Below are 26,328 nucleotides of genomic sequence, written 5' to 3' on the forward strand. Positions count from 1 at the left end.
GTATCTTCCTAATTTTGAATTTTATTTATTTTTTACGGTCAAGGCACTTTCCACGGTTCTGCGGTAGGATGGCACAAGGGTTCCCTGTCCTCGAGTCTGATCGTCGTAGTCGTCGGAGTGGTTGTTCGCTCACGCAAACTTTTAACCGTTAACCTCGCGCCCCGTTGGCAGAAATATAGCTACTTTTTCGCCGTGCGGTCGAATGGAGAGAGGTTTGAAAAGAGGCAAAAAATGGAAAAATAGTGGGTTGGATACCGGCTGGCTTCGTACGACCAATCCACGATTAAACGGTTTCACGTATTACCCACGGATCACCCTTCAGAGGTATGGAGGACGAACGACGTCCGTCGATAATCAAACCGGAAGTTAGATATCCCCTTGGCGGAATGGATTTATATCCAACTGTATATATATATATATATATATGTGTGTATATTTTTTTTATCCTTCCTCCCTCTCGCTCTTTCCCGCGTAATTGAAAAGGGATTAGGTCGTCTATCGACGATTGATTCCCACAGGGTGAGCATGAAGAATCGTCCTGGCACATATATTTCCAAGCCTCCACTTCCTTCCTTCCTTCCTTCCTTCCTTCCTCCGGCGTGTGTATAACCGGCTGCCGCAACCAGGCTGATACTCAAATACTCACCCCAAGAGTTCGATACCTCGCCTCGCCTCGCCTGACTTTCCGATCTTTCATTCGCCGCAGGGTAATGGGAAAATGAGGGCGTGGCTCGTGCCGAGGTAGGGGAGGAAAAATCCGACTAAGATCGAGGGAGGAAAACCCGTGTCCAAGTTTAGCCCTCCTTTTCTACCTATCTATCTATCTATCTCTCTCTTTCTCTCACACTCTCTCGTTTTTTATCACTACGAATGGATAGAGATTCGTCATCATTCTTCATTCTCGCGAACTTCGGTATCAAACGATCAAGAGTTCCGCACGAGATCGTCCGCTCGCTCTCTCAAGATCACGAACGTGGATGTGGAAAGAGCCGAATAAGACCAGTAGACTGCAAACCCCCCACCCCGAAAACTGAAAATAAATCCAAGCACACGTGTAGGTATACGTCAGTCGTCCGCGGACAGAAGCGTCCCTTTCAAGCCCAGGGAGAGCATTTGTCTGCGGAGGAAGAAAAGTGATCCGAAATGTCCGGCTAGCTACCCTCCTCAAGGTCGGAGAGTCTCAGCGTCTAACAAATACCTCATACGTCCTCCGGACCATCGAGCGACGGACAAATGACGTCGAAATTCGTTTCACCCAGGCAGGGCAGCCAGCTCTAGCCGGCATGTAATGCCAGCAATCATCGGGACCCACTTTTTCATTCCAGGTTACATGCATATTCATGCCCCTTGACCCCGGCTCTTATAATATACGAGGGATAGAAATCGAGAGAAATTTTTACCGTCATCCCGCCGCGTTTTTTCATCCTCCGCGAGGACAAAAAGACGAGAAGAAGAAGAAGTATAAGAAAAAAGAAAAAAAAAAAACAAACAGGCTAATTTTACTTACAGCTTCGGATGATTAACGCGAATTACCCCCGAACTGCTCTTTCAATCGGATCGTTGGTTTGCCCATTATTGCCGCGTTCGTTGCCTTGGGTGTGTTATCCTCGCAGCGTTGTACAGAACGACGGTTATCCTATAAATTTATCGACTTCTGTGACGCAGCATTTTCCAATGGTATTAGAGGAGGTGAAATATGTCTGCATCGTGATCTCCGATGGATAGATTATTAACGTTCACCGGGCACTCGCCTCCGAGGTACAGGGGGTCCATACCACTCACGATACTGCAATATACCTTTCAGAAAGCTTCGCAGTTTCCTGATACTGCTGCGGTTTTATGTCCTGCTCTTCGACCTCCGGCGCCGTTCCTCGGGCAAAGAGAGAGAGAGATAGAGAGATCGGCGGGAAACAGCATGTAGTACAGATAGAGACGGTGGGGGAGGGGGGGAGAGAGGAGAAAAGGGGCGAATCATCTCATCTCTCTTTCTCCTTCTCCTTCTCCACCTCGTCCCTAGTGGCATAATTATAGTCACGTCGATGTCTGACGCCGTCGTCGCCGACCTCGTTGCTCCGACGGTTCATTAATCCCTCCTCCCCCACGCCGCCAAATCAACGTCAGACATCATTCCGCACCGTCGAAATTCCGGACTAATTGGTCGCATACCAAACTGTCGCTGGATGTCCGCTAAAATCAATCCTGAATAGATTTGAAGCACCGGTTTTCAGCCGCGGCGTTACTCCCTCTTCATCCCTTCCTGCGTATCCGCGACCTCGTCGCTGCAGGTAGGTACGTTATGGCGAACGCTGCAGTTTCCCCGAGTTTCCGCACTTGTTCGAAACTTTCCTCGTCTACACCTGTCAGAGCGGTGGAAAAGGAATGTGGAAAATTGACAAACTTCAGGAATTACGTTCGTCGTCGTCGTCTGAAAATGTGCACCGCGAAAAGTTCGATGGATATTTCATTTTTTCTCCCTTTTTTTTTTTTTTTTTTTTCATTCACCCCCGGTGAATAATTCCAACAATTTATAGATTACGTTGACAAATAAGCTTTCTATGAATTGAAAAATTATCTACCTATTATACGTATACCTGTCAAATTCGCAAATTTCGAAAATAAACGATATACATCGTTTGTATCCCGGGAGGAAAAGTGAGATTGTTCCTAACCACCGTCTGTCTGATATGGTACCAATCTCGTATGATAAATTATGAAAACGCAAATCATAAGAAAGATGATTGATGAATCCGTCCAAGGAAACAAATTGAGGATAACTCACGCGCGGGTTTCTTTCGTTATACGTATACCTAAACCGTATTGTTCAGAGGCAGAGCTTTGTGCCGGTGTCCCGATCACGGGAAAGAAGGGAAATAATAATAGCCCTAATTACGATAATGACAACAACGACAATGGTAACGAGGAGGATCGGAGGAGGTACTTTTGTACTTTTCGTAGGTTTTTTTTAGGCTTACGTGCGAAGGAGGAGCTGGACGAACGACGTGCCCCGTATCAAGTTAAACAAGAACTCTAATTAGATGCCACGACTTGTTTGTGTGTTCTTATCCTTTATTTCCTACTATTTTTCTACCCCCGTACTTTCTTTCTATGCTTCTTTTTTCTTCAATGAAGAATAATAATTAGATTGAAATACGAGGTTTCTGAATTACCAACCTGTACCGAGGAGTAGCGGAACTTTGCACCAACTCGAGAGTTATAATTATGGGGAAGCAAGTGCACGGTTGCACGGATCGATATCTTCGTGCATATCGAAAATCTTTTTTTTTTTTGTCTTCTCTTTTCTGCACTTTATACGACAATTCGAAAATAAGGTAAGGGAAGAACTAACATTGCTCAATATTAGTACATATCAACTTGTTTGCTTAAGCGTTATGTCTAATGTTCGAAAGTACGATTCGTCTGGTGTCGCATTATTTGCGCATATATGCTCTTTTGATGAGTCGATGCAGCATTTCAGCTGTACTACTCCTGTCGCTAACATTTCGTCAAACGATATCCGTATTTGGTGTGTTTGACATAAACAAGAAGCAGATCTGTCGGTGTTTGACCGGTTGCAAGTTCGATCGGACAACAGAAATGGTAATCGGCTCTTTTCCTAACAAGTACGCGTTATCTGTTCCAAACCGCGTTTACGTCAAATAACTTCCGACGCGACATGCTACTGGAATGCTTGAGTTCATCATTATTTCGGCACAAAGTAGCCATGAGCCGGAAATAACAAACGCAATTCACGGTATAAAGTCCATTAACAAATCGTCATATAACATGGTAAAAACCGTCCAAGTTGTTCGTTCGTGAAAATGACAGCTATTTCTTTCTTTTTTTTTTTAAGACAATAATTGCAGTCGACTCATCAATAATTATCTTTTCCTATACAGAATTTCAAACTCAGCCCGCGTTTTTTCCTTAATTTTTTTTTTTTGATTTTTTTATTTCCTTTCTACACTTCAATTTTTCACAGGCGTGTAATTATCTAATACAATAGCGGAATAATAATTCAGGCAACTCGCGTTAGCGAATTGAAAACGGGACGTAGTTTGTACCTGGTATAATACCCGAGGTCGTGGTTCCCGAGGGCGAACGGGTTCCGGTTCGGCGTTTTAATTTCGCAAGCTCGTAAGTCCTGCGTAATCCGCGATTCGTAGTCAGCCGGTCGGTGTTGCAGGTATTGGTGAGCGTTGGTTTAGCGAGCCGAAGAAAAGGCGGGCAAAAAAAAAAGCTCTGCAACGTTTCATCGCGAGGGAAAAAGGGCCGGCTATAAGTATAGGTACGTATACCTTATACCCGTAAGTACAGAGAGCTTTCGGTCGGATGGATTATCCGTCTAGAAAAGAAACCCGGTGAAAAAACGTTGTCGTAAAGTTTTCGGCGGTGAACGAGCCGGGAAACCGCAACTTCGACCCAAGTCCAAAAGCGCAAATATTTACCAACGACGGGAAAATCTCTTCGTTAGGATATTCGCCGAGTTACCAAATGTACATATGTATATATATACGTACACACTTCTCTATGAACGCGCGACGAAGTTGACAGCGCTTATTGCGAGGCGCTTTGCAACGTCGATCAACCAAGTTTCTCGAGGTTGCAACGTTCACAATAAGTTCAAAACCGAGGATACAAGCAGGGATTAGTTTTTGCTGCTGGGTGGAAAAGGATATCCATTCGTACTTTTGATGTCAGACCCACCCCCCCCCTCCCCCCCCCCCCCTCCTCCCATTCTCCTCACCAAAATTTCACAGACATTTGGACGATTCGAGAAAATATGACGATACCTTGAAACATTATCAAGGTACAGATTCACCTCGTGCTGATTATCGTAATTTTTCGAAACTCAACGAGTTTGATTAAACTCTGAGATTCTCCGAAATATCGATTCAAATTATATACGTCGACGAAAGGATCCGGGTTAAACTGCCAAGTGTGAAGATGTCTACACCGTGAATCTGAGACTAATTGGCGTTTCATGAATGTCAATCGTCAAACTCACATCCGTGCACGTCAAGAAATTTTCGAGCAATCTGCACCATTTTCAAGATATTCGAAACGCGTACTTCGCGGTCAATACTTATAGCAACGAATTCCGAGAGTTTATATTTGAAATTACAACGAGTATGTATATACCGTTAAAATATTTAACATTTCTCGGAGGTTTCGTCGACGGCGCCAGCGGGAGATGAGAGTGAGCGACTGACTACAAGGTATGTATGTGTATAAACGCTTGAGATAGGAACGTGGCTAGTTACACGTTGTATCTTTATACTTGCTTGTTACAGAAATGACTCGACAAAATTCCACGCGCCTCGGAAACCTTCCCTCGCTGTTATTTTCTCCTTTTTTTTATTATTATTATTTTTTTCCACCCAGCTCTCCCCCCCCCCAAAGCGTAACCGGCAAAGCGAAATTACCCCAATCTAAGCGAAAAGCTCAACTCTTCACCCCCGCGATATTTGGACGAGCTACTCACACGTCAATGCATTACAGTTATACCAAAATACCTATGAATTGTTCATGTGTATACGTAGTCCTATTCGATGATGGCGGAAGGGCACGGAGGGAGGAAAGGGCCGTGAGAAAAGTACAGGTGATACCATTGTCCATACCTGCCGGGGTATTTAGATATGGAATAATAATTCCAGGCACGTATACAGGATTGAATCTGACTATCGCCGGTGGAGATTAGCCCGTTTCGCGTGTCGCCGAGTTCTCCGCTTGTTTGAAATCGCGCGGGGATGAATGAAAGTGCGATCCGCAGGAAGTTCCCAACCCCCGACTGCAACCGGTGTTTTACCCCTTTTCCTCGCCATCGTTTTGCCGGATTTACGGGCAAAAACCTCGCGAAACGTGCCCCGTCACCCCTGAATAAGAGATACCAAGCTGCAAAACTTTCCCCTGTCTGCCTCACTGCCTGCCTCCACCTTAGGCGTTGTTTGCCAAGTTAAAGACGTCGTGTGTCTGAGATGAATATGCGAAAACAGCAGAAACCACTCAGTGGCCCGATTAAACGCCTACGTTATGTTATTTTATACGGATTTAGGAGTGTAAATATCACGTATATCATCCCCTGTGTTAGACTATAAGAATTGACAAAAAGATGTGTAAAAATGTGAAATGAATATATAACTTACAATTTGTTTTTTTTTTACACATACGTTTACCTATATATAAGGTGTGCAGCGACGTTCCTCGCTGCAAGTCGCGCTAGTATTTTCCCCGTAGTTATAATTAGGTAATCGTGAATAATTAAACATTGCCGCATTTTTTTATTTTTTATTTTCTGTTACGTTAATGTTTTTGTTTCATTTTCCCTCTAATATCCAGACGCGCGCAACGCAAACCGTACGAAACGGAGTGGAAAAAATATACATATAATTTACCCGTATTTGCTACCCGGTATAATATACCTGCAGTTTGCAATTGTTGCGATATTATCAAGGTAACGTGAGAGGAATTAATACCGTACCGGGACGGGGTCTAATTAGTGATGGAAAGGAAAAACCATTCGGTACACCGACGACATTGCAACCCGATAACGCGTCGAGTTGCTAACCGGATTATATATTTGCATCTTGGATTATTACTCAAGAGTCGTAAATCGATACCGCGAATTGATATTTTGCAAATAAAAAATAAACCATTCTCGCATCGATGTGTAATTTTTCTTTTTCTTTTTTTTATTTTTCCTTAAATGGCACAATTTACAATTTTTCCATTCCATCCGATCGGAGTAAGCTTCGTATTTCGTACGATAACTAACTGTGGAAGAATTTTTAATATTTCCAACAACTTGGAACTTCTCGGTCAATATTGAGAAAATTTTTAGCGTATTTCACTCTGGTTGAGAATATATCGCTTTACGACGACAACTCAATAAAAGTTTCGTACTCGCGCTAATAAACCCAGTGAGACGATGTACGTGTACTATATGCATTAAACCCACAACAAAGAATGAGCGCAATAAAATTCCACTGAAAATTCCAATTCCTCGATATCACGCATCGCAAGTTATTCACCGTCATATTTTCAATAATTATAACAATCGGCATATCGCTATCTGCTACGCGGAGTTGTTGCCGCGAAAAGAATAACAATGTTTCCGTGAAAAATTGTGCAGAGAAATTGGAAAGCATAAGAATAACGGAAGATATTTTCATCGCCTAACCGGAAATTAATTACTTTATATTCATCTGGAAGCGTAACGTAAGTACATATGTAATACTTATATGTATATACGTATCTATATACAATGTCGAAAATGAAGGAGAGGGAGCGAGAGGTACGGGTGCAAGAAAACAAGAACGTTTCCTCGCGAATATCCCTACACCCGGACACGGTTTCCCCTTTCACACCCCCACACCCCCACCGCCAAGAATGCGAAGATACCAATTTCAAAAAGGGGTATTAATTCTCGGGGCTGTTAGCGCAGAGCCAAGATATCTACGTGACTCTAATTATTTCTCAAGATCTACACCCTTTCCTCCATCTTCTCTCCTACCGCGGTGATATCGTCGAACACGTTTCTTCGGGAACGACGTTGAATTTCCCATCCCCGTCATCGACTAGAACCGTTTTCTCCTCGGCTCGTTCGGCATACGCCCGGTATATACTATATATATAATAATACCATCCTAGCTCGTATGTTTGGCTGACAAAATGACGAGGCCATCTTGGAAAAGCTGAGCCGAAGCTACACGGCGTAAATATACGTATATACATAATATATACGCACACATACGTATATATGTATATAACACCAACACCACACGCCCCAGCATATACAAAGAGAATTTATTTATGTATATTGGGGTGAAGTCTGGGCGCGACTCGGTGTGATTTCTCAGGCGTAAACGCATACACGTCTATACGAAAAGTTTTGTCTACCCGGTGTCTCGTTTTAAACAAAATCATCCGGTATCTTCACACCCTTGAGGTCCAAGGCAACGAAGAGCACGATTTTGTTTCATCTGTCGTCTACGGTGTTCACCAAACTTCTCCCCGTTTTTTATAATTCTGAACGACCCGAAGCGAGCGATGTAAAAGTCCAAGAAGAGCAATCCCTCGAGGTGAAGATGATCGTCATGAAAATCGGCACTGGACACCGGCCAATCAATCACGTGATATTTTTACTATAATTTTTATTTTCGAGAGTATGTGTCACGAGTCTTCTTCGCACTTTTCTTTTCCCTCACGCCGTTTCCGGGATATTTGCGGATCCTGTTTTGGAAATGGGACACCCCGTGCACACCAGTCGGATCGGAGAGAACTGAGCGCGTAAATTGTGACGTCGAGGGTGATGGTGGTGGTGGTGGTGTACGTTGTTAGTGTTTGCGGACCGAGGAAGATATTTCGTGTATATTTGTCGTTTCATTTTTTTTTTTTTTATAATCCTCCCTATTTGTCATTCACGAAAGGCGCGGAGATTTCCAGAGCTATGTAACACCAACGCTCGCACCCACATCCACCGTCTGAACCTAATACGCTAGAAGGAAGAAGAAAGAAGAAGGAGATTGTGTGTATAACATAAAACCAGAAGCCCCGTTTTCCTATCTCCAAAAGTGACGATCCGATACGATGCGGATTGTATCTTGAAAATTACCCTTGTTTTTCCACCATCCACTCTTGACTCGAAAAATCATATCTTCAAAGTCAATCAATCGGTAGTTTAAAAACAACGATCGAGAAAATCAAATGACCAAATGTAGAAAATCACTCAATTATTTTCACTGCGACATTTGTATTGCATAGTTTCACCGATACAGACGTAACAATTACGACTTAAACAATCGAGCGTGACAGACCTGTGACACTTTGCTCGGAGAGTAAACGTTGTCATAATAAATTCCGAGGCATGCCTGCACGAAATCGTTGCGTACAAGGTACGATTGAAACCAATCGTTTCAATTGAACGTGTTAAACCGGAGCAATCCCTTCGTTTCTTCTCCCCTTCACGAAATTAAAGTAGTTAGGTAGACGGGAGTAGCAATGCAGCGCTGGATTTCGTGCCGAGCATTCGGTGCCCATAAAACAGCCGAACGTAAGCAAGCATAAGGCGGCTATTACGCGCGTACCTTCCCACAAACAAACACAAGCGCAGCAATTCCACAGGCCGACATGAAATTCGATCCTTGGTCGAGACTCGGTAGGTAGACTTTTAGTCATTGTTACGACCACGCGCTCACATAATTAGTATGTTTCCGTAACAATTAAGCGGTCGGGCATAACGGAAACTTGCCGCGTATATTTGACGGTCGAAAACTTTTTAGGCAACAACAATCGGAAAGTAGACGACGGAGTGAAGGAAGGGTGAAGGAAAACTCGGGGTAAAAAACAAAGCTCGAGAGTTTAAGTTTATGTCTACCCTACGCCCAAAATTTACGACCACGGTATTTTCGGGCAGCACTAGCTAATTGTGAGCATTAGCGATAAGGGATGGAGAGAAAAATAGAGAAATCTTGATGCAGGGTTGTATTGTACACAGGAATGTATATATATAAGAAGTTGTACACCTGTATCAGCCGTCCGACAGCCGATAAATAATTGTTCATTATCACGTACCTTGTATCACGCGTGCAGAGCTGGACAATGGCGTATCACCTGTAACAAAAAGTAATAATAACGTTATCAAACAATTTTTCACAATCAAATTTCTGCCGACCATTGTTTCCAACTTTTCTATTTTCTCCCTAGGCCTTCCGTTTGATTTACGTCAACGTCGTAAATCTACATATACTCTGCGTTTATGTCGGCTTTTTTTTATTTTTATTTTGTTTATTTTTTGTGTTCCCTTTCCTTTCCATCACGGACAAGCATCGGGATTCGAATTTTAATTAATTTATATCATGCCGAAAAATATGCTAAACCCGATTGCAAAGACTCTTCTTTAACTTTAGCCTTCGATTCGATGTTTTTTTTTTTTTTTTTTTTTAACGCAATCTTTCTCTCTGCGCGGAACTTTTACAATTAGTCTTCTTCTAATTTAAACCCGTTGCATTGCAGAGGCGGCTCTGTTAATCCGTGCAATTACCTCGCTAAACCTCGGTTATACGCTCACCTCGTACAAGGATGTAATAATACCCGGTGTTAATACCATAGTTAATAATCACACCGTCTCTCTCTCTCAGAATGTATTTACTGCTTCCGTCTACATCTAAACATTAAACACAAGTAAAATATACACACACATACATACGTGTATAAATTTCTATTCTTAGCAAAAGTTTGTGAATTTTGTCAATGATTTCTCGTGGCTTATACTCCCCTGAATGTTCAAACAACAACATTATTCCTTTAAATCACTACTACATATTATATAGCCTGCGGAATTGTAATTCTTTTTCTTCTACGTTATTCGTAGACAATTCATACGTACGTAATGTATTACACGTAACAGTCATAAAATTGACGGAACACGTACAGACAGAGATATATCGTAGAGAAAGGATATCTAATGTCTTTCGACAGACGAGAAATGGAGTAAATTTCGTTGAGCTATATCTATTTGAACAGACACGAGAGATAATATCTTCGGGCAAGTAACACCGATGCACCCTGTATATAAATATTCTTGACCACGTGTACGTGAAAAGCTATTACATAACATTTCTTGTAATACAGGTAGTTTCGGAAGCTTGAAATAGGCTCCGGGATTAAGAGCAGGGGTCGCATTATACGATCGAACATTCAAGAGCTGCGTTCCTACAAATTAGGTTTGGGGTTCGAGGAAACCGACGGCGGTCTAAAGTAAAAAAGAAGAGGTAAAAAAAAAAAATCCTCAGAAAGAGAGACGAAAATTAATATTAATTATACAACGTCACGAACGTACGCTGATTTGTGACATCAACGCACGCTTTCAGGATTCACTCGATGATCCTGGGGGATGATTCTCTTCTCCCTGCTTTCAAATTCCCTCAAGCCTCGATAAACAGGACAAATTGATTCCAGGAAAAACCATGAGCTTTTTCTCACCCTTCAAAGACAATCGAGACACCTATCGTTTCCAGAGACAGTTAAGATCAGCGATTTGAAATCTCGTGTTTCTCGTTTTTTTCAGATTTTTTGGACAGTTTTATAATCGACGAAAAAAATGTTATTCATTTTTCCTAAATTTCATCAACAAAAAGGAAATACAGAAATGCATTGAAATCACAAACGTAGAGGGAAACGATGCATTGTGACTACATGCACGTGAAAAATAATATATTCACATTAATATCGAGAATCAATTCGACGGAAGATACGTTTCCATGTTTTTTCGCTTTCCGTATTTCGTTTTCTCCTTCATTGAAATGCATTATTCAGTCTCTCACGGACGCGTCGGACTTTCTGTATACTCACGATGAAGCTATAAATCGAGCTAAGATTAGGTTCGATTTGTTTCGCTCGCGGATGACAGCTTTCGGATCATATTCCGATATCAGCACATTTGTTATTTGTCTTCCCTTATTTTCTTTTCACATGTTAACCGCGTAAACAATCACGTGTATCGCAATTCTACATGTTCACAACACATCATTGTGATTACGTTATTACCTTCATGATGCTGAAAAGAAGAAAAGAAAAAACAAAAAAAAAAAAAAAAAGAAGGAAAAACGAGTACGAAAAATATTCTCGATACGCTTTACCGCATGAATTATTGTTACCATTCACGTTTATAAATGTACGTAACGTGGTTGCGTGCGGTGGATAAATTAGGAAATTATCAAGGTAAACAAGCGTGATTAATACGTGTGAAATGTCTATAAACGTAATGGAACGCACGTAAAGTGTTTGCAAATAAAGGTGTGTACTAAACCATGGAAACAATTCATAGGATGTATTTGAAAGAAGGCAGAAGGGTGCTAGTTAATATGGAAAATTCTATTCCTGCAATTTCACTGTTCAAATTTCAATCTCCGAGTCTGCGTTGAACGAATTTTATCAACGGTGTCTTTTCCAGGCCATGTAATGTAAGTAGACACGCAGTGCCGATTCTGATTACAGATTCCGTAACCAACACTTTACCTACAATTAGCCAAGACGCAAACCTTTTTCTAGAATGTTTTTACCAAGCGTCGATAACGAAATCCGTAATCACAACCGACACTGCCTATCTACTAACGTACTTCACGAACTTAGCGGATCGTCGCGGAGCGTTTTGCGGAAACGTTGCGGATGTCCATTGTACTCTCGGGCGACGTTTCAACGATTCCAAATAGCCGAAAATGCTCGTTCGAATTATTTAAAAATTGCGAACAGCACAGCAGAGCGAGGGTCTATCACTTCGTAGACTCCCTCGGCTTTTTATCACCGAGCAACGTCAGCGGATATAGTAGTATAGATATTCCGGTTCTTTTTCCCGTGTAATCGGTACGGACGGATTGACAGGGCGGCAGAATTTGACGACGGTCTCTCCGTACGTCTCGAGAAGTATCATTTTTCCTCTCGATAAGACGTCGCGAAGCGTTTCGCAGATCTACTTTACCGCTCCGCTGCAGAGAATACCTTTCCTCTTGATCGCCACCTCCGGGCCGGATTTTCCAAGTCGAGCCTGAACGGCATCATCCCTGATCGCGAACCCTGTTCCACTCTCATTGCAGCGAACAACGAAAAACAATATTATATTCACCGCCTGAGGGAAGAACGACGATAAATACCAATTCGCATTTCCCGTTCCTTGCCGCACTTTTTTATCGATTTTTTACATCCTTCACCGTGAAATTTCTCACCTGACCCAGAGCCAATAAATCACTTTTGTTTATTCATCGCTTCGCTACGGCACGGCAATGCTGGTACATTGCGTATCCGTTTAACCTCCAGTTTAGGGAAAAACGGTGTGAGAGAAGAGGGCTGGTGAAAATTTAATGATTTTAAACAACCGGCGGATCGACGAAGAGGGTTGAAAACAATTCTTACGTAATCGATCAGATTCCAATTAATCGGCATGCGTACATAGGTATAATAAAACTACGCGTAACGCTTAAAGTAAAATCAATTTATATCTCCGTATTCAGGTATATTCAGAGAGTGCACTGTATTATTGTATTACAGTAATATAGAGCCGCGTGAAGGCCATGAGCTTCATCGATTGTTGTAAAATGATTTTGCACAGTTGCTTTGTGATATTTTTTCAACCCTTATTTCAGAAAGTATATGAGACAAAGAAAAAAGAAACCGGAAAAAATGTTCGGTGTATAGCTTGAGAAGTGAACTCAACGCGAAGTAAAGAAATTATAAGTTGGCATATATTTTTTTTTTCTTCTTTGTTTGTTCAACAACTATCCAAGTGAACGTCTAGTAAACGTATCGGCAGAGAGCATGCACGAATACATAAAATAACGTACCGTTGCCGGTAATTGCGAGCGAAATTGAGAGAAACAAATTTCATCAAGGGAGGGAGTCGGGACCGCAACAAGAATTATTCGACGTTTGAAATTAATTACTTTTCCGACGATTTTTCGAAGCGAAGAGGGTTTAATTTGCCGAACGGAAAACAACACAGCCTAACTCTCGCCAAGTGGGCGAACGAGAGGAAGAAAGAAACATCGGAGGAGAAAAGAAGCGGTTCATTATTTCCGTCGGTTGGAAAATTTTCTTTCTTCGCTTTCCGCACTGTTGTTACGCTGAATCTATATATGTATATAAGAAAGCGAGATAGATGTGATGCCGACAAACGAAAATCATACGGCTTGTTTTGCAACTTGAAGAATATTCAACGCCGTCGTCGAACAATGCCGTACAACTTATTGTACGAGGAGAATATGATAAAGTTGAAGGCTCCAGATCTCGTTAAATTTCGATTTGAACTTTCGAGTTTGAAAAATTGTCGATAATTTATAAAAATATTTCTTACGTAGCTCCCAAAGTACAACCGGTGTTTATCTATCGCGTAGAACTATTAGGCCCGGCGCGATTAGTCAAGTGATACGATTTAAAAAATTTAAAAACAATCATCTGCAAAAAGTTAGCAGACCTTTTTTTAATTTACTTTTTTACAGAATGTTACACGAAGTAAGGAACTCGGTTGCATGCGAAAAGGAGACCCTTTTGTATTTGATCTTGTAAAAAATAGAAATGCAAAGTTCACTAAAATGTACGAAGGTTTAATATACCTCGATACAAAAGAATGAAGAAATAAAGACACGCGTTACTTGGATCTTTGCGACGAAAAAGTCAGGCTCGCGCGATTTTCCAAATTACCGACCGACCCGTTTTCCACGGGTCGCGGAAATTGAACGGGGCATTCAATTTTCTAACGCGAATTACAATCAAAACGGAATGCACGACTGGACGAGACGGGCGAAGCACGGATTAATCGACTTTGTTTCTCAATTAACTCTCTCTTTCTCTTTCTCTATCTCTCTTCGCTGTTCCTCCGTAAAAACAGGGCAAATCCTGATCTGCAGGTTGGTTCCCGAGGTTCTGACAGGTTTTCCAATACCGCCTATGGGCCAAGCGGGCGAACAAACCCGATGCGCACGCCAATTCCGGCTGATATCTCGCGTCAATTTCCAAAAGTATCGACATCCCCGATATAATTTTAAACATGTCGATAATTTCTTTGAATCAAACCGTTGTCCGAGCAAAACGGTATAAAAACCATCGGCACCGACGATACGGAAATTGTTAAAAACTGTCCTGTTCAATCATCCAGTAATCGGCTCGACGCGAACAAATACTGCGCAGCTCTACCGAAATCCTCTTTCCACACTTTGTGTCCAACAATTTTATTATATATATTATTATAATAGATAAATTTTATTTCAGCTCATTTTCAGGAGCTAACAATAGTCCGGGAATATATGTACGCGTGTAATGGAACTGCAGAGTACCAACTCGATGGTCTCGTTTTGGCAAGGAATAAACGTCACGAGTTACATGATTTGTAGCACGCTTCGCTTTTTACAGCACAGACAGTGACAACCGAAACACCTTGAGCCGTCTTATTCCGTTCGATTTCTCCGTCGTATCGATCTCAAATTCTTTTTCACCTTACATTCTCTTCTTACTTCTTCTCTGCCATGTCTGGCTCCCTTTGTTACGGTTTTTCCTCTGCTCTTTAAGGCCTGCGTCCGTTGGCCTCCGACGAGATTTGGTTAGAGCTCACGTAGCAGCTGAGAGAACGTGCGGAGAAGATCAAGTTGATATCTGTGTATGGAGAAACGATAATACCTGCGAGAGGTAGAAACAATGTCTGACAAAAACCTTGATAATCATCTCGAGGACAAAATGCATGTGTATCTTAAATATGTTATCGCATTATTCAAAGTTCAAAATTCGACAAACCGAATCATTTGCGGAAAATTACACGGAGAGAAGAAAAAGAACAGATTTTACACAAAACTGCAGGAAGAGAGGGACACGTCAAGGTTTTTGGTTTAAAGAAAAAAAAAAAAAAAGAAAATAATATCCATGTCAACTATATTTTTTTAATACAAATGTAGCAGACTTTACTCTTTGCACAATGGGTTTTCACTCTTCCTAGAGTAAATTCTGCATTTTACGAAGTATATTTTACCAATAAACCTGACGTGACCTGACCTCTCTTCTCACAATTTTGCCTAAAATCTGATTTTTTATTTTCTCCGTGTGCCCAGGCTTGCTTTTCTTAGCATTACCGCGAACTCAAAACACCGATTTTTCCATCGAACGGCCAAGGAATTCGAACCAAAATTCGCAATGTTTTCCTTCCGCCGCATCTTAAAGCGACATACCTCAACTGGCGAACTTGTACCGCATAGTCGTTGTGCAAGTACATTGGCTTAGTGCAGCAGCACTTGGCCTAGGCTGACCTGAAACTTTTCCGTTAACGTACATACACCGAGTAATTCGCGCTACAAGCTGCGAGCAAGCTCCGGAACGAGGTAGCGGGAACTTGGCTTTGCGAAGCAGGAAGAAGATGGCGGGATCACGATCGGGAATGAAAAATTCAAGAATCGTTGAAAAAAACGTCATCGTCCCGAGTTCGCCGAGTAAAGTGAAATATGCAATTCTTGTTCCAGCGATGAAAGGCTTATTTCAAATCGGCTAAATGTTTTATCCGTTTGTTCGCAATTGTCGAATGACAATTGGATAAAAGAAAAGCGTCTCGTCTTTCGTCACAGCTCAGAGACGTCATCGACGTTTTGGGTAGGAAATCGTTATACTTGTCTCTATATAACGCCGGTGTCGAAGGTTGCCGAGTAGGTGGATTGGCTGGCGTCTCGGTTGCCACCTCGTGAATAACATAACTAGATCGATCGGGTGTTTGGGATCGTTTAATGAGCCATAAACACGAAAGCCGATAGTCTCCGAAGGGGAAAATCGTCCCGCACGCGTCGCTTCTTGAAATTTTCAGCTGAAGCTTGCGCCACAGAAATTCGGATAACCAGGGAGAAAATAATGTAAAACGGAAAGTATAACGGTGACGATTCTTCCAAGTTTTTCACCGCCGCGGTTTCGTCGACATTTTCCCTGACTAGAAAAGCAGAAACCTGAGCCGATCGACGATAAGAAAGAACTTCCCTGGATCTCGTTAACCGCGCGTTACGTATTTTCCTCATGCGGTTGTACATATATACAGTACATAGATGCAACACAATACGTAGAAACCGGAGCTGAATTTTTCCTAGAAAAATCTGTGAGGGTTCTTATCGGCTCGTCGCGGTATACGCTCCTATTACGTCCGACCTGCGGGGCTTCTTTATTTGCGGCCACAACGGAAGCTGCATCCGAACCGAGATAAGAAGCAAGAGTATAACGAACTTAACGCGGCCCCTTGTAGTATAAAATTTCACTTACGCGTCAGCCGTCGTAATGTCATCCATACCATACCACTCGTCGAGTTCATTACGATCGCTATTATAGCTCGCGTCTTTTAAATCGTAACTCGTTATTTTTCTCCAGTTTCAACTCGTACCTTGCGTTTGTTTTCAGTGACCGGAATTCTCTAGTGCATCACAATTGCACACTATTTGCCTAATTACGAGATGAAACGCGCTTCGTTCATGACTCGTTTAGGCGTATCGTCATCGCTGGCTATACGTTCGCAACGTTCGTATAACAAGTTTATACACGTGATTCGCGTGGGAAACTTCTCTCTGCCGGCAAACTCGTTTCAATTCCCATTTCCGTTTCACCAAATGCGATCCGTCTTATTGTCAGTTTTCTCTATTTTCACCATTTTCTCTTCGGGAACGGAACGGAAGAAAGTAGGAAAGACAAAAAAAGAATAATAAAAAATACCGCGCGAACGACGGACTTTTTCAAATCAATTCAAGCGCCGAAGGAAGAAGAAAAAAAAAAAAAAATTTCTTCCGCAACTTCTTTGTACTTATTGGACATTTTCATCATTCTCGCCATTGTTTTATTTATTCTTTCGCAGATAAAGACGGGATCAAGCCGCAACCTGAATACGTGGTAATTGGCAGAACTACGAGTATACAAGCAATGAATGACAGCGATCTAGTCGCGCCTGATACCCTCCTTGTCTTGTCGTCGTGCCCTCGGGTTTGTGTAACGTGGCAAGAGATGCTCGGAGAGTAAGCCTCGTCCAATTTCCGACTACTAATTTAAACCCTGACCGCGATTGTCATCATCTCAAGACGTAGGCGGCAGGATAGGCAGGCAGGCAGGTAGGTAGAGAAGATAGAGTTACGTAGGAGATAATCTCGCACAATCTTACCAGACCCAACTTCCCGTACCATGCACCGGATTTGCGGGTCTGATTTTCGCGTTTACAACCTCTACGTTATTCTACACACACGTGTGCAGTTAAACATCGACGACGTGCGATATATTATTCAATAGTCCGTTTCAGGAGCGGAAAAAGATCGGTGTAAAGCCAACGAAGACGAAGGCTAAATCATAGAGATAAGGAGTTTCGTACAATTTTTCTACCACCATTACCGAAATTTTCATTTATTTATTTATTTATTTATTTATTTATTTATTTATTTATTTATTTATTCAATCATTCACTCGCAGCTGTTCAAGTTAATTTACAAAGATCATAAACGATATTACGTACAACGTGTGTATTATATACGCCAAGATAAAACGAAGACGGACGGGATGAAAATTATTTCGTAAAAATGGCAAATCCAGTATTGCAAATCACACGTGATGCCTAATCACGTCGATATATCTTTTTTCTCCTTGGCTGGCCGACGGAGCTTGACTTCTTTTTTATACCTACGGCAATCTCATGGGCTATATCTTTCGCTCCCCTTGTTCGTGCCTGGCTTTTTACTTAACGGTGCTGTTTCCCCGCATACTGTATCATACGCCCGCGGTACATAAGATCTACGCATACAGGGGTATAAAGGTATATAGGTATGTATATATGTACATGCGAAAAGTTGTCCACTTATCGACGACGATCGGCCGAAAACTTTTACCAACCCCCTTAACCTGCCGTTTATAAACTCCCAGCCAATATATTACATGAAAGAGGAAGAGAGAGAGAGAGAGAGAGAGAGAGAGAGAGAGAGAGAGAGAGAGAGAGAGAGAGAGAGAGAGAGAGAGAGAGAGAGAGAGAGAGAGAGAGAGAGAGAGAGAGAGAGAGAGGAGAGAGAGAGAGAGAGAGAGAGAGAGAGAGAGAGAGAGAGAGAGAGAGAGAGAGAGAGAGAGAGAGAGAGAGAGAGAGAGAGAGAGAAAGAGAGAGAGAAATCGCTGTCAAGTCTTTTCTACCCCCCCTCACCCCACCCACCCACACTCTCGACCATAAATTATGATCTTCAACGGATTCAACTCAATTATTTCGCTCGATTATCGCTGTTCACCAGTTCCTATACACGTCGTGATATTCTATTGTAAGAAACACTTGAATTACACCGGCATGCGAATTTTCCAATTTCCTGTTATTCGTATAGTGAAATATTGATAAGGAGAATAATGGAGAGTGGAAAAATCCGACTCAATTTGCGTGTATTGTATATTATATGTATTATGCACTTTATACCTCTCAGTATACTTGTTAGTTTTAATTACAGTTCTAAATTCATGGTCGTCGTCCAAACTTTTACTTTCTAAATTTCCAAACTTTTCCATACACTGTACTGTACACGTAATCGTTTACACCTGTACCACATCCCCGGGTAATCAAACATATTCACACGCGAAACGCATACGTCACACATATTTCGTCTATACCTGAATAAAACTCGAAATAAAACGTATAATTACGTCGATGACTGAGAGAAAGAAGGTGGAAGAAAGAAAAAAAAAACAAACGGAAATAAATGATTACACTACTTTAAAAAGTAAACGAATTCTAAAATTATTCAATCTAAATTCAAAGTTTTCGCGTGTCAGTTTTTTTTTTCTTTTGTTCTCTTCCTTCTTTCTTTTTTCCTCTTTCTCTCTCTCCACCTTCATTCGACAAAATTTCACCATACTTTTCCACACGGTTTTTCCCTTGCTGCAGCGACTCCCACCGTGTAAAATGAAAACTCTTCGAAGACTGTGCGAAAGAAGATAGGCCCGGCATATACATTTACATTATAATATACTTTCCGTATAATTTCTGCAAACATTGAGTCCATACACGCGAAAAATTCCCGTCGGGCACTTCTCATTCTTTGCAAGATTATTGTCTCCTCCTTTATTCACTACCATGTTATTTTTATTATTCACATTTACTTATTTATTTATTTTCTTCGCGTTGTTGAAGCTGTGCGTGAGCTTTTGTAATGCTTTTATTCGTACATCCCCACCCTCGTATCTATATATGTACTCACCTTAAGAGAGTTACCGGAATATGGAAACAGGCACTAAAGATGAAAAGGAGGAATAAAAAAAAAAAAAAAAAAAAGAGAGATGAGAAATACACGATGGCAATGAACGTGTTTCGTAGTACGTACATAACGCAATTAAGGGCGGGGGGGGGGGGCTTTTAGTTTGCCTGGCGCTTGTCAAAGACGTTGGGTTATAGGTGTGCCTAAAGAGAAATATTCAGGAGGCTCGTGTTTTCCTTCTCTCAAACCACCGTCACGTTTCAAAAAAATAAAAAAAAAAATAAAAAACCGCGACTCGTATTCACCTCGCTCGCCCTTAACCACCGTCTTCTCGTGATCTCTACTACACACAGTTACACGCGCTTGCATGTATACTGTAAATCTAAGGAAGAGAAAAGACTAAACCATTGTATATTGCACACGGCGATTGAGTCCATTTTTTTTTTCTCTCTGCTTCTCAGCAATCCCTTCATATTATATTCATTTCGCAAGACGAAGATAAATCAACTTGGTATATTATAGCTGCGCAGGTGTAACAGCCAGCGGATTCGCGTGAGGTGATTGAGAAATACGGACGTCTGAATATAGAATTAAAGACACCGTCTCTGGGGGGGGGGGATATCCAAAATGTGATTAATTTATGTTTGAAGAAGAAGAAGAAAAAGAAGAAGAAGATGAAGAAGAGGAGAAGGTGTATACTCACTTACACGTGTATATACCTATATATATCTACATCAGAAATACATACCTTTATTGAATGGTATGAAAATCAAGACCGACGAAAACGAAAGGGATGATGAACGACCCTTGAGCAAGTGTGTATAATACACATTCTGTATAATATATGCAACCTCATCAATTGCTGCAGGCAATTTTATCCCGCGTATTCTCAACCACTGAGAATATATTCGAAGAATAAACTCTCACAGACCGCGTATAATGTGACAAGTTCCTTGGATCGAATTCAATCTCGAACTTGTCAAAGAGTCATTGAACGAAAAAGAAACGCGAAAAGAAAGAAAGAGAGAAGGATAGAGAGGGAGAGATAGATAGAGATAGATAGATAGAAAGAAGAAATCACGCCGGGATTCAAAGTAAATAATCCTTTTTCCCCCGATGCTGCAATAACGACACTTTGAACGGAGCGTCCGAGCTGTCCGCGGGACATTAGGTGAAAAGAGGATAACGAGAGGATAAGAAAGTGCAGGATAGTAGATTACAGTGTTGGATCCGGCCGTAGGATCGGAGGGTTCCGAATGGGTCAGGTTGAACGCTCGGCGGTTCGCCGAGCTATATCGGTATAGCGATAGCGATAAGAGTCCGGCGGAAGACCCGCGGCCAGCAGCTTGCAGGGTCGCGGGTCGATCCGTCATCCGTGATACGCCAGAAGCTTCCTTGGGGAGGGCCGAACTCGACTCCGAGAGAGACAGAGAGACAGAGAGAGAGAGAGAGAGAGAGAAAGGGCGAGGGGTTGGGTTGCCGGAGGGGTCATTTATCAAGCAGCGATGAAGTTGTTGCCGAGGGTGCTAGCCACCCTGTTCTAGCATACGTAAAACTTTCCCACTATCGCCCGAGCGGATCCCGACGTAGGTACCCACGTAGGCCTTCTTGTTAGGATCACCTCGACCGGAAATGCACCAAGAGCTCTTCCTCCACCTCCACCTACCCCCAAAGCGAAGCGTGCGCGCGCGTCCTCGGCCTGTTTTTGTAACCCGCAAAGCGGAAGGGGATTCCTGGAAAACGACGAAGGGTCGTCACCGCGAATCGGTTCAAACTTGCTCGTCAAGAGTAACGTCAGCAGACGTCGTCGTCGTTGACGCGGCCTCTGAATAAGGCCAAGGAACCCCGCGCCTCGAGCCCAAGTTTCACGTTAAATTTTCATTCACTCTAGGGCTAATAAACGCCAAGCCGACGGCGGCTGACGGTATTGATGATAACGTTCCGAAGCGTCACGCGACAGCGGCAACTTGGACTCGTCAATTGACGACACGAAACGCGTTTAGAGTGAATTCGCGACGCCTGATTACACGATGCTGTGATCGCTTAAAGCTCGGCCACTGTGCTTGGATTCAATTATACGTTGAAAGGACGCTAAGAGAGAAGAAAAAAATTGAAAGAAAAAGGAGAAAAGGAACAAGTTGTACTTGTATACGGTTCAAACATATAACGGGTACTTTTTAACAGCTCAACATATATCTCGGTTTATACAATACACCGCAGGAAGCGTGCAGTTTCAAACATCCCGTACACAATGGGCTTGCGCTCGTCAAACGTTAGAAAGTTATTACCCGGTGTGTATAACTAGCAGGTATATAACAACCACCTAACGTTAAAGTTGGAATACCCTGCCAACTAACGAAAACGATCGATGGATCGGCACTTCGGAGAATTAGTGTAAAGGGTTTGGTCGCCGCTACCGATCGCCAGACTTTCTGACTAACATTAGGTACAAGTTACACATGACCGAGGAACAAACCATGACTTGTTCAGTAATGCGTAATTCATAGCTCGTCCGGGTGAATCCCCCCCCCCCCCCCCCTATGGCCCCACAGCAGTTATAAGTCTAGTTAATCCGGGAGGAATCTGCAGAGTACTTGGTGTTTGACAACTGCGAATTTCCGACACTATATGAAACGACTACTGTCTACATAATTCCATGTAGGTACGACGATTTGCACACACATACGCTTCCATTATAATCATCGCTAGTCAACTTAGCTCTCAGGACGAGGTATCATCCTCGGGACTAAGCTTGACGTCGCTTCACATTGAAATTAAGCGAGAGAGAGAGAGAGAGCGAAAGAGAGCAACCCAGAGTAAGGAAACACCCACGGGACTCTCCTCGACGAGGTTGTAGAACGAGCTATTTTTTCCACATTTTTTCGCTGCCTTCGTTAGCTTTTTTTTCGCTGCTCCAATTTCGCCGATCGTTCAGCTTTTCGTTTCCTATTTCTACTACTTTGTCTCGTTTTGATATTTGTGTTGGGATATTTTTGAATAAGTATTTATAACGCTTTCTTTACTTTTATTATTCTCTCCGTTTAAGATATTGGTACGTTGGTATTTTCTTACAGCCTACTCGGATGCTGTGAAACTAATCACTTGGATCGTCGAAGCGAAAAACACCGTATACGTGCTGATTAAATAATCAACCAACTTTTTTCCCCGGTCGTCTACGTATACGCGGATCGAATACAACTTCGGGTTATATTCGAACATAGAGGCCAAAAAATCAAATTTCAGGTACATATCTCAGATATATATATACGATCCTTTGACACGCGTATACCAATCAAGGGATGGCAGATAAAAGGGAAAGTATTTTTTCCAAATTGTCCAATTTGCGCAATTTTCTCACGGATGATTTTGTCAGCGAATTTGCATAACTTTTAACAATTTTCCCTTTGTTCTAGATTTTTCTTCAACCTCCGAGAATTTTTATTAACCCCCCAACCATCGCAATCAACGATCTTAAATTCAGCAGAATGAAATTTCAATTTGCAATCCTCACTCCAGTAGTGAGCAACAAATATCTTCAACAATTCGTCGCGACGAGTCCTTTTTGCAGCATCCGTTATACATGCGAAAGTACGCACATATAAGCCCGATCATCCCGCACTACAGGCGATATCAAGAAAAGTTTAGCGGTGTAGAAAGTCAAGAAAGAAGAGGTGAAAACGGGCGGATCGCCGCAAAGGGCAAAAGCGGTTGGAAGGCGTGGACGCGCGACCCTTTCGGGTAGCGATTATATGAAAGAGACTCTCCTGAAGAAATCCGGAGACCAACCAAACAAGCCGAGGACAGGGAAATTGACCTATTCCAATTCTGGCCACGAATTTCGTCGCCTCCCCTTTTCCCCCCTTATTCCCCCTGACTCCAATTTTCCACTCGCGAATGCCGCGAATATATAAAGCGTCAAATTACACGAGGATAATAAAAGATACTAAACGCTTGCTTTCGGATTATAGAATTGATAGTCGACCACGGTGAGAGTGCGCAGATTGCTTCAAACACAAAATAGTACACGCCGAATGACTAACAGAGGATAGCAGCGAGGAACTGGAAACTAACCCTTACGTTCCACGGTGTTTGTTTGATGTCGGAACAGAACCGCATTGCAGAGGCAAGCGAGAATTTCGCACTTGAATTAGCTGCGGTTTGCCCGGGCATTAGTAAAGACGACACCCCGGAGCGTCTTTGGGATCTCTGAGCTAAGGTGGCGTCATGATCAGACTTGATCAAAGAGTTGGAACGCGCTGTGATGGAGGTGGTTGATATTAATGAACATTGCGGGAAATCAGTCACGACGCTTCGGATCGGAGACGTAAAAATCCGCCCACCATGACGAGATTCGGATATCCTTAGATATACATACATATATATATATAGTTTAGTGACGTGTATAGACAAGAATTTCTCAAATTCTGATTACCGCAGAAGTGATATTATTTTCGCGATAATGAACTGCTGGAAACAGGGTTGTACGGATGGAGGATGCAAATTACGAGACGGACGGACGGACACGAGGAAAACAGCAGCGGAACATATAAACGCTGATTGCTGCTAGTTACGGATTCAACGAGAAGAATGAAACCAACATTTTGTTTTGACGAATGGTTTCTGCGGGATAATCGATTCGTCCGTCCGGCCGCCGCGCATCGAAGCGATCTAAAAGCTTCAATCCAGTCTGCATATCACGCTGCTGCCGCCTGGGCGCGGACCAGTAGGGCAAGTCAATCATTGCGGAAACAAATAATATACAGAGGTTGAGAAAAATTTGACTTCCTGATCGTTAAGGCCTCGTTTTTTTTTTTGTTCTTACAATTTTTCTTTCTTACTTTTATGCCAGCTGAATTGAAAATGTGTACCTACCTACACTGATATGCCAGGAAAAGAAAAGGAGAAGAGCAAAAAATGCGATCCAACGATATTTTAGTCCGCGTCTCGTTTCGTCGTAGGGAAAAAAGTGAAATGAAAAAATTAAAAAAGCAATGGCGTCAGGCTCTAGTTTCCTTCTCCATTATGACGTAGCGGGTTCGTTATATCAACATGGGTTATTCAGCATTAGCCCGAGGTCGTCGTTTCTTCGGAAGTTAATAAACGCGCGTAAAGAGAGGGGTATAAAAAAATAAAAAAATATTACCGAACCGCGGCACAGCGACGGTGGGACGTCTGTTATTATTCAATAATGTAATTATAATTCAATCAAGGGCGGACCGGGACGAGAGTTGAAACGGTGGTAATGTTCTGTTTCTTCAACACGTTTCCCAACCCTCCCCACCCCCCCCCTCCCCCCAAACCATAAAACGCGCACGCGCGCGCGTTCATGATGGAAATGTAATTTTACTCGGTGCCAGGCGTCGCGACGCCCTCCGAATTATACCGCTTTGCTGCCTAACCGGCCAACCTCTTTCCCTCGATAGTGATAAACCGATATTTATACGTCAAAAACAAAGTCAATAATAGAAGCGCACCCGCACCGATTGTTGGGATACATTGAATAAAATAAATCCTGAATCGCGAGCGTATAAATTGATCTGTTTGAAAATTATTTTCAATTAATATCCTGACGGGTCATCGTTGTACAGTTATAATAACGAATAATAATTAAAAAAAAAAAAAAGAATGTTCAAAAACCATTAGATATGTTAAATTCAATGGATGAACATGATATCCCTGGTTTTGCACTGCTGTTTGATTTCACTTGATTTGAAATTGACCAAAACGAACGAGAGATACCAGCCGATAACCGCGTCACGTTGTCGATTACTAATCGCGTTATTAACATGGACAGGCACAGAGCGTACAGCAGTGAAGTAGGTAGGTATGTCAATGCGATAATTGAATTGAAAATGTCCGATGACGAAGGGGCAACGTCGACGATAATGCGTGTGCGTTGTATACCTGTACAATGCGTAAGCGGGACAGAAGCAAAAACGGTCGAGTACGCGTATAATCGTAAAACGGGATGCACGATGGTCGAGATTTCTCATCGTTGCTACGTACCGGTATGGTGCGATAATAATGATTTCCATAAAATTTGAATGCATTTATATGCGTTGTCGATACGCGTTACGTTGGTAGATAGGTGCTATGATGCATTACGCTCCGATACGTATTATAATATCGTATAGAATGAGAAAACAACCCCCGGAGACCGAGGATCATAGTTCAGGAATAAATAAACAAGCTCGGTAAACAAAATAATGATATGCGTATCATATCATTAGCATCCGATTAAATTCTAAAACTCTTCAAACTCTGTGTATAAAACTTTAACATAAAATCAGATGTAATGTAATCAGGGGGAGATGATATTTTGCATTACATAGATACGGAAAACAAGTCTTGATTATATTACGGAGTATCAAAGAAGTATATGTATATATGTACGTGTGCAAGTTGGTCATACATACCTATGTATGTACACTGTATACACAATACGCCGAAATCGTGCTGACAGACATATATACGTATGTATGCGTATATAAGCTGCGTTCCTGAATTAATTAAAGAATAAAAACGAGCAAAAACAAAAAACAAGTATACTTTTCGTCGTATGATATGATATGACATAAAGCTTCCAATCCTCGTGTGTTTGTTACCCTCGCATCGTTGTACA

General features: G+C 42.1%; 1 protein-coding gene across 5 annotated transcripts in view; it reads right to left on the reverse strand.

The window, feature by feature from the left end:
* LOC124307186 (leucine-rich repeat-containing protein 24-like) overlaps positions 1-26,328 on the reverse strand; it is a 173,900-nt gene that overhangs the window by 84,737 nt on the left and 62,835 nt on the right. For all 5 annotated transcript variants that reach the window (XM_046768628.1, XM_046768626.1, XM_046768629.1 and 2 more), the window contains one exon: positions 9,571-9,609. The gene's annotated coding sequence lies outside the window, so the exon portion shown is untranslated. The remainder of the gene's footprint in view (positions 1-9,570; positions 9,610-26,328) is intronic.

Source organism: Neodiprion virginianus, chromosome 6, assembly GCF_021901495.1.
Source record: "Neodiprion virginianus isolate iyNeoVirg1 chromosome 6, iyNeoVirg1.1, whole genome shotgun sequence".
Lineage (NCBI taxonomy): Eukaryota > Metazoa > Arthropoda > Insecta > Hymenoptera > Diprionidae > Neodiprion > Neodiprion virginianus.